This window comes from Balaenoptera physalus (assembly GCF_965194825.1).
Source record: "Balaenoptera physalus genome assembly, chromosome: 9".
Classification (NCBI taxonomy): Eukaryota; Metazoa; Chordata; class Mammalia; order Artiodactyla; family Balaenopteridae; genus Balaenoptera; species Balaenoptera physalus.
The window spans coordinates 31,590,453-31,607,322 of record NC_138888.1 but is presented as its reverse complement, the minus strand read 5'-3'; the positions used below and the strand labels follow the sequence as shown (position 1 = coordinate 31,607,322).

The 16,870-nt window shown below is 40.8% G+C and overlaps 1 pseudogene across 1 annotated transcript; it reads right to left on the bottom strand.

Moving 5' to 3' along the window:
• Nucleotides 1–5,514: 5,514 nt before the first annotated feature.
• On the bottom strand, nt 5,515–11,691 carry LOC309666850 (small ribosomal subunit protein uS2 pseudogene; annotated as a pseudogene). The gene has a single exon. The product of its transcript is annotated as a small ribosomal subunit protein uS2 pseudogene (transcript).
• Nucleotides 11,692–16,870: the final 5,179 nt, after the last annotated feature.

Sequence of the window (16,870 nt, the reverse complement as noted above, 5' to 3'; positions counted from 1 at the left end):
CCAAGTATTGAGGTTCCCTTCCCAGAGTCTAGGCTGTCTAGTTGCACCAGACAGGCGTTGCCTCCCCAGGGGTCCTGCCGTCCCCCCAGAATGTTGTGAGAGCTGTTCTCTCTCTGTCCTCCCACTGCCCAATGCCACCTGCCCAGGTGGGGAGGGTCCCTGTCCCTCCCTCAGGCCCCCATCTGCTTTCCTGGTCAGAGCAAGCTCTTTCAGCTCAGGCTACCCTGCACCTCCACTCCCAAACACACAGACCTCCATTCCTCATCCACCACCCCAATAAGGCAGACATTTTCAGAATCTTTTAATTCTGAGCTGGGAGTAAAGAAAGCCACAGATCTTCTGGACTTCAATCCTTGCTCATCACGAAGGCTGGGATTGTGGGGGAAGGACAAATATGCCTCATTCTTTCTCATTCTTCCACAGGCAAACAAGTAAAATAGAAAGCAAGCAAAATAGCTGATTCACTTTGTTATAAAGCAGAAACTAACACACCATTGTAAAGCAATTATACTCCAATAAAGATGTTAAAAAAAAAAAAGTAACAAAGAAAACAAACAAAAACCCCCACAACATTAATATCTTAATAAATTGCCCTTCAACATGTGGGTACTTGTGACTGAACTCTGATGTTCTTAATCTTATAAGGTGTTTTCCACGCTCTGAGCGGTTACATATTGCACGTTATGAAATTGTGTCATTGAGTCTTTGAAAAGGGTAGTAGCAGGTACTGTTTGGATTGCATTTCATGTGGCTCTAAAGACATACGCCATTCTGATTTTTAAAACTGGGGTTATTCCAGAAAGGTTTTCACCTTTGTGTAACACACACACACTCAACCCCAAAACATTTAAAAATAATTTTCGAGCCGAGAGGCAAGTCCTACTGGTGCAGTTGCGGTTGCTCTCATACAATGCCTCCTATAGGCAGGGAGAAGTCTGGTACTAGCTTTTCCTTTCCTGATCCTCTCTCCATGCAGGACTCTCTCTAGAGTCATTCTCTTCGTCAGAAAGAGTTAAACATCCACAAGCAGCAAATCTACTATTTATCTTCCTCCAAGGAGAATTACTTCAAAATCAAGATATGACTGTTGGATAATACATTTAAGAATTGAATGGATTTTTTAAAATGTCCTTTTTCTTTGAAAACCAGCTTCCTTCAGTTTCCTTGGAAAAATTTAAAAATCCTGCAGAGCTGGTGATGATAAATACAGCCCTTGGCCAACTTTGCCTGTGTTGGAGTGTTGGAGGTGCTGATGTAGGGGTTTTTTTTGTTTTTTTTTTTAGTTATTTCGGGGAATAGAGCTTATTTAAATTCCACCATTTGAAAAAAGAACCCACCCTCAAACAGTGCTGTTTCATGTTGGTTGAATAATTCACGAATGGGCAGATGGAAGGACACATATAGCTACAAACTGAGTGTCCCTTCAGATAAGCACCCTTCTGTTAAACATTCCCTATCCAGTTCCATCATGGTTAAAGCAGTACTTGGGAGGAATGAAGAATCACTTCTCCACTAAAATACCACGTATACGCAGTATTTATTAAAACCCTTACTAGCCGAGGTATATGTCTCTGGAATCTTCTAGATCAAGACAGAATAATCAGAATCCAGGCATTGTATTGCAAAATAAGCATCCTGTCAAAGAATTATGCTCCTGAGTTTCTTTATCTCTGAAAAAATAAATTTGTTTTGGAAAAGCACAATTATTGCTTTACCCATTCAAAAGCATGAGCAAATTGATACAGCCACTATGGAGAACAGCATGGAGGTTCCTTAAAAAACTAAAAATAGAACTACCATATGACCTTGCAATCCCACTACTGGACATATACCCTGAGAAAACCATAATTCAAAAAGAGTCATGTACCACAATGTTCATTGCAGCTCTATTTACAATAGCCAGGACTTGGAAGCAACCTAAGTGTCCATTGACAGATGAATGGATAAAGAAGATGTGGCACATATATACAATGGAATAATACTCAGCCATAAAAAGAAATGAAACTGATGAGTTACTTGTAGTGAGGTGGATGGACCTAGAGTCTGTCATACAGAGTGAGTTAAGTCAGAAAGAGAAAAACAAATACCGTATGCTGACACATATATATGGAATCTAAAAAAAAAAAAAAAAAGGTCATGAAGAACCTAGGGGCAGGACAGGAATAAAGACGCAGACGTAGAGAATGGACTTGAGGACACGGGGAGGGGGAAGGGTAAGCTGGGACGAAGTGAGAGAGTGGCATGGACATATATACACTACCAAATGTAAAATAGATAGCTAGTGGGAAGAATCTGCATAGCACAGGGAGATCAGCTTTGTGCTTTGTGACCACCTAGAGGCGTGGGATAGGGAGGGTGGGAGGGAAGGAGATGCAAGAGGGAAGAGATATGGGGATATATGTATATGTATAGCTGATTCACTTTGTTATAAAGCAGAAACTAACACACCATTGTAAAGCAATTATACTCCAATAAAGATGTTTAAAAATAATAATAAAATAAAAAATAAATAAATAAAAACAGCGGATGATCTTTGAATAGTCAAAAAAAAAGCATGAGCAGAAAACCAGAACTAAAGCCACTGCCATGTTTTCCTGAGACTCTCAACCCAGGCCTCCTGCAGAGCAGCAGTGAGGGGTTGTGTGACTCAGGGAATTAAGCACCAGGCTAAGCTGCTGGGGCCTTCCTCTAATTTCCAGTGACCTTGTGAAAAGTACTTCAAGTGTCTGTGCTTCTGTTTGCTTTTAAGGTGAGGAGAATAATATCAGCCTCCCACCAAGAGAGTATGGGGGTGAATAGCCAATGAGTATAACTGAAATTGCCTTGCTAATACTGTGTGAAGAGCCGTGTGAAGTGCGGAATTATAAACCTACTCGGTGTAGGATGACTGGAAGGTGAAGGGTGACAATAGCCTGGTGTATTTCCAGATCTACAGTTCAGCCATGCTGTGGCTTGGAATTCTTTGAAGGCTTTGTCATGGTCTAAGGCTATGAATGACTTGTTTTAGTCCTAAAGAAGTGAAACATTAACAACTTGCATAATCAGGCATTTCAATAAGAATTTGGAAGATATATGTCTATTTTTAGATCCTAGAGGCTTCAGAAGTCATTCAGTCCACCACCCCCCAGATCCAGTGATAAAGGAACCACATCCCTGAGTAGGACCATTTCCCATGGAAAGACACTCACCATCTCCTGGTGAATACGTTAGGCGGCAATTCTTCCTGACACTGAGTTGAATTCTGATTCTCTATAACGTCCATCCACTGGTTCTAGTCTTATTCTCTGAAACAACAAAATCAGTCTATTCCTTTTTCCATGTGATAGACTTTCAAATTATTGAAGTCAGCACTCCCATTTTTCTTGAGTTTCTGTCTTCAGCTAAAATATTTCCTTTCCCATTCCTTATATGACAAGGTACCTGTAGCTTCTCATCATCAATGCCAACCTCTTGTAATTCAGTCTAGCTTGTTTTTGTTTCTCTTAAACTGTAGTCTTCAGAATGCATCACTACCTTAAGCAGTGGGTCTAATAGTTCAAGGCTCAGTGAGGCCTCTTTTATTTACATTTTAATCAAACAGGTATTTATTCATTATCTCTGTGGATATAATAATGAACAGTACAGACATAATTCTTGGCCTTATGAAGCTTACGTTTGGAAATGGGAGAAGTGCATGGAGAACACCCCCCTCCCAAAAAGATAGCTACACAAAGTCAATAAAATAATTCCAAGTCTTGAGACAAGGACCAGGAACAAACTCAGAACCAGGAGCAGAATTCTTGGGGCGGATGTGGATGATTAGAACTCAACCTCCATCCCCCATTCCTTCTAGTTCATCTTCCTTTTCTCCCTAGCTTGGAAAGCTAACACTATACTTCCTAGACAGCCTTGTAGGTAGGAGTCTGGATAGAAATTAGGTCCCACCAAATAAATGCAACTCAGGTAGGCCCTTGTTAAGAAATTTTATTAATGAAATAAAAAGCCGTTGAATAATTTTAAGCAGCATTCTAACATTTATATCTTTAACAGGTTTTGATAACTGATAAGGTCAATTTCCCGTTATCTCTTTTTCTTTTTTTCTTTTTTCTTTTGAAAATTTTAAGCTATTTTTCATTCAATTATACTTCTAGATGAATTTTAGGATAATTTTATCGATTAAAAAATCCAACCGTGGATGATTATACTGGGTTAAGCTTAAAAATTAATTTGAGAAGAAATGATTTAATTTTCCATCCGTGACATAATATTTCTCTCCACTTATGTAAATTTTCTATCTCTTAAAAAATTGAAAAGTAAGCTAAACATACTGAATATTGCTACAACGAGGAATTATTGGGACACTGTGAGAACTTACAATAGGGGAACCTAAGCCATACTCATGGTCAGAGGCAAGTCTTTCCAAACGTGACATCTCAGTTGAGTCTTACAGACAGAATAGGAGTTCACGGGCAGAGAGAGAGGTGAGGGAAGAGACTTCCAGACAACTTGATCAACTTATAGGAAGGCCCAGAGGCAAAAGAGAGTATGGGATGGTGCTTCAAGGTACTGAAAAAGTTTAAAGTGGCTAGCACATAAAATCCAAAAGCAGAGGAGGACAAAAATGGAACAATCTAGGTAAGCAATAGCCAAATTACGAATAGCTTTGTAAGCTGTATTTGGGTATTTAGATGTATGTTTGGAGTTTAGATGGCAGAACCAACTTGATGTAGTAATAGAAAGGTAGGGATGGTGATGGGAAGGGAGGTGTTAAGTAGAGTGCCCAGGCTTCTGGCTTTGGACTTGGGAGAATGGCTATGCTTTTCACAGAGACAAGAACAAGAGATGAATCATATCTGGGGGGAAAAGATCATTAATGCATGTTTGTACCTGTTGGATTTGTGGGCCCGGGGACACCCAAGTGGAAATGTCCAGCAGACTTTGAATCACAAGCAAAGAAGATCAAAACCACAGATGAGCGATGTAGATGGATATACTGGTTTCTGAATCATTGTAACTGAAGGCACAGAAGTGGACAGGATCAGCCAAGGACAGCATGAGGATTAAGACGTACAAGAAAAACAACATGTAACTTAGACCCTTTGCTCTGAAACCAAGGAAAACCTTGGTGGATTTAGAAGTCCCATTACATTGGTGACTCATACTGCACTCATGTAAACCTTCTGGTTTCTTTCACGTAAACTCTAGCAAGGCCACCTTGTTGCAAGTGACAGAGACCCAACTTAAACTAGCTTAAGAAAGGGAAAAAAAGGAACATGGGCTCAAAAACTAGGAGATCCAAGGTAGACTTTAGACATCACTACATCCAGGGAACTTGAAAGCTTATTTCTGATTTGTAAACTTCTATAGAGAATCTCCTTCTACATGGTAGGCAAGAGGAACCCCAGCCAACCTAGCTCACAACCTCAAAGCTTAGCAGTATCATTAGAAAGAATATTGCTCTCTTCAAGTGTGTGTGTATATGTGTGTATATAAATATATATATAATGTATATATATATATAATGTATATATATATATATATTAATCTTAGAGAAGACACCAATTGGCCCTGCCTAGGTCTTATGCCCAACCATAATTCAATTGCAGTGGCCAAGAAAATGGAGCAATGTCATTGGATATCTTATATCTGGATCTCTAAGAAAAGTTAAAATTCTTGAAATCCATTCCAGGCCTTCTGAATCAGAATATCTGGGGAAGAGTCCCAGAAGTTACTATTTTTTACAAGTGGCTAGAGTGATTTTTATTGGAGTGGGGGGTTTCACAGATCATGTTTTGAGAAACACTGCAGGCTCCAGAACTGCTGGGACAGGATGCTGCCTGAGAGGACCTCAGGTCTGTACCCTGTCAGTTTTGGTGAAGTTAGAAAATGTTCAGGCTTTTGAGTGGACTTGAAAGGACTTGGGATGAAATCTGGTCTGAATCACTTCACTAAATATACGACCAGGCAATTCATTTAACTCCCTTTGACATTTAGCTCCCTCATTTCGGCGCACAGGGAAAATACTTACCCAGAATGGCTGTGCGAGGTTAAATCAAACATTTGTGAGGTCTGGTTGCCCACTAGCTTTCACCATTGCTTAGGCCCCTCAAACCTGTGGCTAATGTCTAGGTCTTCCATTTCTCGGAGTTGGTCCTGCCTCCAGTATCATCTGCCATTTATTGCCTAAGACAGTCGCAATGTTCAATTCTTCCATATTCTTTTAGGTCCCTAGGCTGCATTTCCGGGATGCTTAACTCAGCCTGCCCACACAGACCGTCAATATCTCTCTGCCGCTCCTTTTACCTGCCATACCTCTACCTGTCCCAACCTGCACACTCAGCTGCTCAGGGAGCTTTTTAAATCTCCACATTCTGTACTTCTGAACCCAGTCTATAGGCCTGGAATATATTTTCATGTATGACTTGGTACAAATAATACTGTCTCGAGGTGAAAGTTAATCTGGGCTTTTAGAGACTGCCAGACTGCAAGAGAAATAGCAATTATCACTTTTTTTTCAGGAGAAAACATCTCATATAAACGACTTGATAACAGACTCATGAGACGCCTCCTTGAAGAGCTACACTTAGATAAAAGTAGACAAAACCCCACAAATGCCACGCTACATTCTCCCTGTACTTGGTCCTTCATCATTTTTTAATATTCTTTTTTTCCAGCTGCCATCTTGGGAGAAATAGAAAAGCAAAGAGGACACAGAAAACTGTTCTGTGATTTAAAAAGAAGATGACGCCACTTATGAGAGCCCTGATGGTGTCAACCAGCACAGATTAGAACTGGGACAAGGAATGAGATGGTGTCAGTGCTCCGTGAAATCATACCACCAGAAAGCACTTCCCCATGCTCTCAGAAGGCTCCCAAATACATACTGAGAAGAGGCTTGTACAATTGCTCTTATGTGAAAGCACAGCTTTTTCAGCTTCTAACTTTCTTGGATATTAAATGCACTGCGCTGTATTTTGCGTATTTTCCCCTTCTGTGTGGTTTCTGGGTTGGTGCCAGAAGATAAGTTAGTGGAACTCTCACCCAGATCATCCAAAGACCTTTATTCTATACTTTTTGTTACTTACAGTCAAGTGGCATTTTTCTTCTAAAATACTTAAAGTGGCAAGATATTATTTTGGTATTATTTTATCCTCTATTATCATATTTTTCCCCTCCCTGTATTTTCTTTGTTGAAACAGTTCCTAAGTTCCCCCCTCCCTGCCCCCACCCCTACCTCCAGAGAGGAAAGGGCAGGATAAACTTGGAAATTCTGGCTTTTATTTTCCAAATCTGAAGCCCTGGAGGGGGGAGAAAATTTGTGGGCCCAGAGAAAGTGACCTTAATAAGCATGGTGGGTAAAGGATTCCACAAGATGAGAAATAGTCCCCAGAGCCCCGGGCTGTGGAGAAAGAGATGGGCAAGTTCTTGCCCTACTTCCTGGTCGTGCTAGCAGAGAAGATCTTGGGTCTCAAGAGCAGAAGAGACTAAGGCAAACAAGACCATGGAGACCAAGGCTTTGTGGGTTCTCTAACCAGGCTCATAAACTCAATGTATCCAGGTTCCTGGTGGGTAACATACATGTGAGGTTGGAAGTGGTGTGAATGGGACACTAATGGGGCGTGTACAAAACTCTAGAGTGTGTGCCCTGCCCAAAGGCAATCTAATTCTACATTTAAAAAGCACAAAAGAGCTAGTGGGAAGCAGCTGCATAGCACAGGGAGATCAGCTAGGTGCTTTGTGACCACCTAGAGGGGTGGGATAGGGAGGGTGGGAGGGAGGGAGATGCAAGAGGGAAGAGACATGGGAATATATATATATGTATAACTGATTCACTTTGTTGTAAAGCAGAAACTAACACACCATTGTAAAGCAATTATACTCCAATAAAGATGTTAAAAAAAAAAAAAAGCACAAAAGAATCCAATTTGCTGTACTTGACAAGTTTTGGCCCATGGTCCAGGGGCCACACTGAATGGAACAATGGCTGTGTTAGTAGTATTTACTGTGGGCAGATTGCTAAAATTCAGGGTGCACCCAATGCCTTGATGCCACATCAGCTCCCAAACATTGTCATTAACTCAGAGTAGAATGAGAGTGGTGAAATCTTGAAATGGCCCAGGTGAATAGTAGTAGAAGTTTCAAGATGAGGCTTCAGATAGAAATTAAATTGAGTTAAAGAAATTTTCAAAAGTTTCTTGTATACCTGACTTTGTGGGCTGATGATACTCCTATCGTTAGAGAGGTGTCTAGGATAGTTTTGGCTTCACCAGTGTGGAGCTTGGTGCTACTAACAACCGGCTGTGTGATCTCAGGAAAGTCACTTAGTATCTCAAGCCTGTTTCTTCAGCAATTAAAGAGAAACAATAATAATACCCCTTCAGAAGTTTGCTGCATTAAATGAGACAACGTAGGCCAAGGACCTGGAACAATGTTTGCCTCCAAATAAGCAAGCCCTCAGATTGTAACTCTTCGTACCAATGATGCTGATACCTTGTGTCCATTGCCTCACAGTGAGTTTGGTGAAATACTAATTGGCGAGCTTTGATTGTATCAACGTTGAAGATGTCAATACGTTGATTCTCTTGTCTCTTAAGATGTCTTTCCCATCTTGCTCCTCTCACCCTCATATAAAGGTACTTTTAGAGTCTCCCCCATCAGGCTAGAGTCTCAGACATCCTCAGACTCACTTGAATTTTGGGTTTAACACAGCTTAGGATCAAGGTAGGGTCTTTACTACAGCTGCCAGTGAAGTTGGGCTTCAATCGATAGATTAGAAGAAATCAGAAATTTCTTTTTGGAAACTTTATTTTTTGTCAACCTTATTTTCATTTCCTGTTTAAGAGTCTCTGGAAGCCTGGGGAAAGATTATGTGACTCTCCTGTTCTTGAGTCCAAATTCCCAGGTAAAGAACTCATTTTGTCAGATTGATTTGTGTTTATTCTTAATGAAGCAATTATGAACAGAAACAATCTAATACTTGTACTTACCACGGCAGCTTCTGGGATAAACTGTAAATGAAGGAAATATCAGTATCTATAAAAATAAACTATAGTGCTGGGGAAAGAAAAAAAGAGTCTGTGGTAGAACAGCTTAAGACCATTCAGTGGTTGTTCCTACCTACCCAGTGGCCTGAGCAGTAAGAATGGCAGACCAGTCTTCAGTGGCAGGCTGAACGTGCCAGCTTTCAGCAGGGAACTGCTGGATAGGCACAAGGGGCACATGCATGCCTTCAGACCAGTCTGCAACCTTAGGTTGTGTAGCAGTAAATTAGGGAGCTGGAGCAGTCCATTGACCCTGAAATTCCTCCTTGGTCACAGCCTTTTAATCAGTGGCTTACTGTTCTATTGCAATCTCTTCAGGATCTCCGTAGAAGTAGAGATCAGGCATGACCTCCCGAGTGTTCACGGGAGGTGGCGCCACGCATGTATAGAACTTCCCCGGCTGCCATCCACCACCCCTCCCTGTTGCTGTACTGGGTGGCATGGTTTGCATAGCATGGAGGAGAGTCTATGTTACACAGAGCAACTGTAGGCGGGTCAACATAACCGCCTTCATGAGAGGCTGGGGGGCAACCCTGGGATCAGTAACCAGCGGAAATCTTGGCTCCTGGAAGCCTGCTGGGATCTGGCTGGTGAAGGTTCCAGGAGTGAAGCAGCCAGCAATAGGAGTAGTAGCAGTGACAGCAGCCAACTTCAGCACAGTCTGCGGGCTGGTATTCCTGGAGTATATGACACTGATGTTAGCTGGTTTCAATGGGCAACAGCGGCATGAGCTGCCAGCAGAAGCTTCTCCCAGGATCTCTTCAGATGTGTAATATAGATGCTATCATTTTTCCTTTTGCAGATGTACTGTTCCATTTGGAAGTCAAGGTTGGTGCCACCTAAGTGGGTTACTCCTTCATTTGCAGGACATCAAGGGCTCCCGACATTGTGAAAATTTCCCTTTAAGTTACAACAGGAACCCAGAACAACGCCATATGGACCTCTCTCTGGATAGCTTGGAAAGGCCAGAAAATTTAATTGAAACTGAGTGAAGACATGTCTATGAGAGGCTAAGTTGCTGTGGTCCACAATTGTAGTCTTTGGGACTCCACTTTGATTCAAGAAGTGAAAAATATTCACAGAGGTGGAAGGATAAGAATGTATCCTTTATACCAAAGACTTTAGAGACCACTTCTCTCAGCTGAACTATTGAGTTATTGCAACTCCTCACTCCTGAAATGTTGTGTTTAGTTTTCTACTTAAACTGTTCACACTGGTGGAGAAAATCATGCAACTCACAGATCTTCAGCTGGACCTTTAGTTCTGCCTGGCAATTCTGGACTGCCCTAGTTATTTTTCTCTTTGCCATTGTCTATAATGACTACTCAAACCACCTATTCTGTGGCATCCTTCTTCACTTTCAATAAATGATCTTGTTTTCTCCTTGCTCTGGATTTTCCCTCCTGCCTCTGTGGCAGCCATCCTCCATCAGTCAGCCTCACTGACCCCTGTATCTTCAGTTTCTCTCTTTGCTGGCTCATCCTCATTATCTAAACTTGCTCACAGAGTTCCTTTAGTAAAAGACAAAGAACAAAAGAATGAAACTGTTGCTTAGTCTTAGGTTTCCCTGCAGCTGCCTGGCTATTTCTACCTTTCCCTTCCAAATCAAGCACTTGTAAACGTTGTGTCTATTTCTCTCCCCACTTCCTCACCTCTCTGCCATTTCTCTGCCCACCAAAGTCTGGGGTATGCCTCTTGCCTTTCCATAGCAACTGCTCCTTCTAGACAAATCCAATGGCAAGTTTTGGGTCCTCACCTCCATCCAGTGGCGTGTTTGACACAACTGACCCTCGGCTGTCCTCTCACCCGTCTGGGAACTCCTTCTAAATTTTCTCTGAGTGCGTCTCTCTGTTTGCCCAGTGTTTATACATCTACATTCTTTGAGGTTCTGCCTGGGACCTTTTCTCTCACTCTTTATTCTCTTTCTGGCTGAAGAATCTAATCCTGTGCCATCAATTACTGTCTTAAAAAAATCTAATAGTGTAATTGGAATCATTCTTATCTTTCCAGTTCCTCAAATTATATATCCAGGCTCCAAGTCTTTCAGAATCCTCACATCAGATCTTTGAGGTCATTGCCATTGCCCCAAACCTACTTTAGATTCTTGTCATCTTTCACTAAACTTTTGAAGTTGACTTCTGGCTGGGCTGCTGCGTCTCATCTTGGTTGCCTCTAGTCAACATCACAGTCAGAGATCTCTCTGAAACAGTCAGCCAACGTTTTCTGTTAAGGGCCAATAGTAATTACCTTAGAGAGAGCCCTATGACCTCTGTTGCAACTATTCAAGTCTACCTCTGTAGCACGACGTCAGCCATAGACAATATGACAATAAATAGGCATAAATGTGATTTAATAAAACTAATTATGAAACAGACAGTGGACCAGATTTGGCTTCTGATGCATAGATTGCTGATCCCTGTTTTGAAATACAAACTTGAATACATCCTTCCCATTGCCTTTTTCTTTTTTTTAATTCACAGATTTTATTTATTTTTTTAATTAATTAATTTATTTTTGGCTGCGTTGGGTCTTTGTTGCTGCGCGCGGGCTTCTCATTGCAGTGGCTTCTCTTGTTGCAGAGCACGGGCTCTAGGCGTGCGGGTTTCAGTAGTTGTGGTACACGGGCTCAGTGGTTGTGGCTCACAGGCTCTAGAGTGCAGGCTCAGTAGTTGTGGCCCACGGGCTTAGTTGCGCCACGGCATGTGGGATCTTCCCAGACCAGGGCCTGAACCTGTGTCCCCTGCATTGGCAGGAGGATTCTTAACCACCACGCCACCAGGGAAGCCCCCACTGCCTTTAGAATAAATTATAAGTTCTTGAAAACAGCTTACAAGCCAGGCCAAACTGCTTACCATCCGCCTCCATCACAAACTCAGCTCCAGCCATACTGGAAGGCTTGAATTTATTGCATTGTGTTTTGATCTGCAGCTAACCTATTAGGTCTATTGGGGGCTGATATTCCAAACAACACAAGCTTAAGAGGCATGAACTGATGTAGGTTTGAGTTATAGCTCTGTCCTCACTAAAATTGTGATATCTGGCAAGCCTCAATTTCTTCATTTATGAAAATAAATGGGGATACTTATATTATCCAGGAATAAGAATATTATCTGCCTCTTACATAATTCAGTTGCTTAAAAACAAATGGCATAGTGAAGATGAAAAGCGCTCATAAACTGTAATGTGTTATGTAAATGTCCATGTTGCCTACATAGGCTTGGCCAGTCCCCACCTCTCCTTTTCCCCATCAGAGCATGTCAGCCGGGATCTCTCTGATCTTGATCTCTATATCTACCTGCTTTTTTGGCAGCATGGGTCAGCTTCAGCTCAGCAGAGCCCTGGAGGATTCAGGCCACCTGTCCTCTCCTCAGATCGACCCACTCGTTCCTTTGCAGGGCAGCCCACTCTCACATCCCTGCCCAGCCCCAAATCTGGTGATGGAAACCCTGGCCCAGACCCAGCCCGTTTCTGGAGCAATTTCTCACTCCCATGAGGGTTAATTAGAAATGACGTGTGTGTGTGTGTGTGTGTGTGTGTGTGTGTGTGTGTGTGTGTGTGTGGGAGAGGTGGGGACAGACAAGGGAAGAGTTAGGCTACTCACTATATCTAGCCTCTCTTGTTTCACTGCTGTTCCAGGGAGGGGACAGTGCATTTCCAAATGCAGGAATTATAGACTGAGCAGTTTGTAAGGAAAAGTATGTCACACCAGTGCATCTTAATGAATCATCTATGCCCTTTGTCAGCCTGGGGATTATTCCCACCTTTGCAGCACCAGAATATGGTCCATAATTTAACATCAAATGGGACTTCTAATTTTTATATTTACCTTTTATTTAAAAAAAAAAAGCTGCTTTATAGCTTCTAACTTTAGTTGTCTTCTTATTTAAAGATTCTCTGACTCATTCAGGCTTCTTAACCCACCTATTGAAATTTTCTGACAGGAATCAAAAGCACAGAGAACTAATCTTCCACATTCTTTAATGTTTTGAAGAAATAGCAGCCCTAACATGTGGGCACTGGGATCAATTACACAGGAGGACACTATAAAGACACAGCAAAGGAACAGAGCAGAGCAGTTTTGTTTTGCTTTTCACTGCCTAGAACTAGAGCAAATTACTTTTTCATGATAGAGAACTAGAAAATGCACTTTAAAAAATACTTTATAGAAGATTCATTTTTTGGATTACAAAATTACTAAGAACATCATGACAGGCATTTACATACATAAATGTCATCTACTTTGAGTGGTGCCTTACAAAGAATCTTTTGTATATATATATAAAATCTTTTGTATATGTATAAATTGCATAGTATAACATTTTCACAAAAGAGAAAGTTCTGCAGGCATTTCTAGAACTGATTTTCATTTCAGATCTGATTAGAAATCCATTTCATTGTCTTAATCTTTTTCTTTTCCTGTGTAAAAAAATTCCTTTATGTAAATTAGTTAACTATACAAAAGCTTCTAGACCTTGCACATTATGGCAACTACTACATATACCCCAAATATTATGTTAAATGTTAAACTGCAAGAATAGAGCTACCCAATCTATTATTAGATTTCCTGGGCATCTCTTTAAGTTTTTGAATGAATATAGAGAGGCTTCATTATGAAACAGATATAACAATTATAAACGTATTATACACACCTGACAACAGAGCCCCAAAATATATGAAGCAAAAATTGACAGAATTAAAGGGAGAAATAGTTCTACAATAATAGCTGAGTATGGACTTCCCTGGTGGCGCAGTGGTTAAGAATCCACCTGTCAATGCAGGGGACACGGGTTCGAGTCCTGGTCTGGGAAGATCCCACATGCCGTGGAGCAACTAAGCCTGCGTGACACAACTACTGAAGCCCACGTGCCTAGAGCCCCTGCTCTGCAACAAGAGAAGCCACTGAGAAGCCCGCCCACGGCAGCAAAGAGTAACCCCAGCTTGCTGAAACTAGAGAAAAGCCCGAGCGCAGCAACGAAGACCCAACGAAGCCAAAAAAAAAAAAAAAAAAAAAAAGCTGAGTGCTTCCATACCCTACTTTCTATAATGGACTGAACAACTAAACAGAAGATCAATAAGGAAATTGAAGATTTGAACAGCACTATAAACAAACTCGCCCTGAGAGACATATATAACACTCCACCCAAACAAGCAGAATACACATTTTTCTCAAGTGCATTTGGAACATTTTCTAAGATAGACCATATGTTAGAAAACAAAACAAGTCTCAATAAATATTTTAAGTTTGAAATCAACCAAAGTATCTTCTCTGATCACAATGGAATAAAACTAGAAATCAATAACAGAAGGAAAACTGGAAAATTCACAAATTTGAGGAAATCAAAGAAATACTCTTAGCACAATTCAACCCATAACAAGGATTACTGGATTTTTTTCCCTCAAGTCCAGTTAGAAAACTGGAAAATGACTCTAATGGCCCAACTGGAGATTAGGTGCTATCCCTGAGCCAGTCAATTGGGGCCAAGGTAACTGGAGTAAGAAGAGGCTAATTCTTGTATAGACACACGATGGGGTTTGGGTGATTTTCCAGGAACAGGAAAGGAACCTGATCAGACAATATGGTAGGTCCACCATGCTGATAGTGGTTCACAAAAAGTCAAAAGAGTTATAAGGAAATTAATATTTAAGATACACATGGGGAAGGGAGGCTGGTAAGATAAGGATCATCTATTGCTCAGCTGGGTGAGGGGAAGCTTTCACCTCTGTTGCCCAGGCAACATGAATCTCTGCATCTGGAAGTAGCAAGGGCCAGCGAACCTGAGAGTGGTTATCTCTGGCTTTCTAAGCCAAAGAGAATAGAGCAAAATGCGTCATTAGAACAACATTCCCTGAGCTAAACATTGAGAGCTGAAGTACAGAAAAACATCGGTCAAATAACCTAAGAAAGACATAAGATAGAGGCATAACTTAGACCAATGCCAGAGATCAGGCTGTTGCCCACAAAAGTACATATGCACGTTTCTAGAAGCATATGAGAAGGGTAGGCTAAGTCCAATAGCGAGACTTGATGATTTTAAGAATATCTTTATTTCTTTATTCTAATTCTTTCATATATATTTAATTTCTTTTGTTCTTTGTCTCTGGAGGTGGAATGGAAGGAATGCTTCTGCATTCTAGGAACAAAGGTTTATATTGCAATTGTCTCTTAAAGGGGAAGACCTGGTAACAGGTGACAGTTCCCTTACCCACTTCAGGTCATCTCCCTGAGCGTTGTTTGTGGTGTCCCTCTTTTAAAGGTGCTCATCTCCTTATCTGGATGCAGCAGAGAGGCAGGGAAAGCACCAAGAGCATGTCAGGGCACTGACAGGGGATGGGTGGTTCTCAAGGCAGAGCTTTCTTTTGTTCAGAAACTGCTGAGCTCAGCTCTGTTGCTGATAATTAACAGGCTCTTTACCCTTCTTCAGGGAGACCTACCTTTTTCTTCTTGCCCTTGGCAGTGACCAGTCATTCTTCTTTGACAGCTTAGTGAAATTCCTAGGAGAGAAAGGAGAAGAATAGCTCTCAGCAGATTCATGAGGAAATTCTTTTGTAAGGAGTTTAAATTAGGAACTACATTGACTTTAAATAGTGTTTGTCTCATTTTGAAAACTTAGTGAAATGTTTTCAAATATTTTAGATTCATTTAAGTTCACTTGACACATAAACTATGTGACAACTAAAAGAAACCTTCCTGAGTACTCTAAAAATATATTAAAAAAATTAACATTACAGTATTGAAGAAACTTGAATTTTGTTAAATGTCCTCAAACTGTACACAACCTTACTAAGATTTCATTTTGAAATCACAAGTTTAAATTAATTATTCAATTATTTATTTTAAATTGGAATTACAAGGCTGATTTCTTACTCTAATTGGCTAAATTCTTATAAACATAACAAATATGAAATATTAATAATACACAGATTCAATAACACAAATATTAATGCTATGGTTTTGATTACTTATACATTTTTATATTTAATTCTAAATCTTTACAGAATTGAAAAATGCTTAACTATCAAGGAGATATGTATGCCTTTGCAAACAATTTTGAAGGATATCTTCTCTGCCGGTTGAAATTCTGTAAGAGTGGAGGATTTCAGTTGAGACACTGATTGGATTCTTGTGGATGACATTGATGGGCCATTTTTTGACCTGTTATATTAAGATCCTCTAAATAGGGTGGCCTGATGGCACTCGTGGTCCCTATTCCTGTGACTAGGTTGTATATTACCCAATTCTTTTATCTACTCACAGAGTATGAGACTCCCTTTCAGCAGTACATAAATTATTCTCTTATATCCTTTTTTTTTTTTCAGGGGGTTCTGGCTGAGGGATCTTGTACTGGCTACATATTTCTACATAATAAACGACTTCAAAACTTAGTGGCTTTAAAAAAACCTCTATTTTATTATATCTCACAATTTTGTGGGTCAGAAATTTGGCAGGAATCAGCTGGTTCATTCTTCTGTTCCATCAAGTGACCTCCATTAACACCACGTGGAAGAGAAAGATTATCCAGCTGAACCCTACAGCATTCATGACCTACAAAACTGTGAAATCTAATAAAATGGTCTGAAAAGTCCAGAGAGGTTTTATTCCCATGTCTCATACTTTAGGAGAATGGCTGGAAGGCTGGGCTTAGTTGGGACTGCCAACTGAAGTGCTTACATGTGGTGTCTCTAGCAATGTGACCTTAGGGTAGTCAGACTTCTTACGTAGACTCTAAGGGCACTAAAAGCAAGTGTTCTTGTAAGCAAGGTGGAAGCTGCATGAGCTTTTGTGATCTAACCTCAGAAGTCACATAGGGTTCACTTGCCATGAGACTTGACTAGTTGAAGAGTCACAAGCC